The sequence below is a fragment of the Galeopterus variegatus genome, unplaced genomic scaffold (genome assembly GCF_000696425.1).
Source record: "Galeopterus variegatus unplaced genomic scaffold, G_variegatus-3.0.2 Scaffold1230, whole genome shotgun sequence".
Lineage (NCBI taxonomy): Eukaryota > Metazoa > Chordata > Mammalia > Dermoptera > Cynocephalidae > Galeopterus > Galeopterus variegatus.
In genome coordinates, this window is record NW_007727341.1 from 587,735 (window position 1) to 589,130 (window position 1,396).

The 1,396-nt window shown below is 34.8% G+C and overlaps 1 protein-coding gene across 1 annotated transcript in view; it reads right to left on the reverse strand.

The window, feature by feature from the left end:
- The window catches only part of SLIT2 (slit homolog 2 (Drosophila)), a 161,771-nt gene that overhangs the window by 95,954 nt on the left and 64,421 nt on the right, over window positions 1–1,396 (reverse strand). The gene's annotated exons all lie outside the window — the stretch shown is intronic.

Below are 1,396 nucleotides of genomic sequence, written 5' to 3' on the forward strand. Positions count from 1 at the left end.
ACGGAAAAAAAAAAAAAAAAAAAAAAAAAAAAAAAAGTGCATGAGGAAGGAAAAAGAAGGTAGCATTTTAAGTGTCGGTAGTAGATATGGTAGTAATAAGAACAGCAACCGAAAGTAAGTGGCATGAAGAATAATTCTAGGAAAATGTGGCAGAATGGCAGAGAGGTGGGGAACAAATCATCAGTACTCTGCTGCAGCATCAGGCTATGTGTGTAGATACCTATAATGTGAAAAGAATAATCCTATCAAGTCAGAAACAATATTTGATAACTTTATTGCAAAGGCTAAAAAAGAATTTGAAACCCAAATAAAGTCATTAGGTCACAAAATCAGTATTTATCATGACTCATTGTTGACTGTAAAACAAATTTATTGGGCTATGTAACCTTCAAAAAGGAGAGCACGGGGAGAGGGTAAACAGAATGGAGAGCACTGGACACAGAAAGGTTCAATATTGTTTTGTTAACATTTGCTTTATTTGTTTGTGTATGTGTGGACTTAGTTGTGATAGAAAATACATTTCTGCATAATGGTCAAAAAGTTTAAGACATGGATAATAGGACATGATTATGAACATATGTTTATGAAGCAAACAATAACATCTATATTTAGGAAGATCGTGGAATTAGAAATAACTGTTTACCAAATAAATGCCAACAAATGAATATACCCCAAAGAGAAAATAATATTCTATAATTAAGAATTTTAAGGGAGACTGACTGTGAGGTAGTTGAGAGAAGAAATCATACCATACTTTTCTTTGTATCCAAAGCATCTAGACTACTGTCAGCCCCAAGGTACTCTATAAGTGTTGGATGATTTGAACAGAATTTGATGATCCAACACGAAGTCTCAGTATTCATTTTTTTTCCTAATTTTTTTTTTNTTTTTTTTTTCGAGGAATCTCCATTTGACATAATGGCTATACTAGTTTGCACTCCCACCACAGTGTGGAAGTGTTCCTTCTTCTAAACATCCTTGCCAACACTTGTTTTCTTTCATCTTTTTGTATGTTTGTTTTGGCAGCTGGTTGGTACAGGGATCTAAACCCTCGACCTTGGTGTTATAACACTGCACTCTAACCAACTGAGCTAACTAGCCAGCCCCCAAATTTACTCTTTAAATGGACACGTATTAAACACCTAGGGTCAAATCTGGTTCTTATTAGTATGTACAATAAACACTTCTTTCAAGACAAATGAGTAGTAGCTATTGTCTAAGCAGGGTGGTCCTTAAAGATATAACCCAGGGATTTACAGATTGTTCTCAAAACTAAAATTAGTTTGAGGACTACTGCTGTGCTATAGCACATTTTAGGTCGACTTTTTCTGAAGTCTCCATGAAAATCTGAGATGGCAAACTGGCTAAAATACGCAAGTAGGTTCAGTAGATCCCA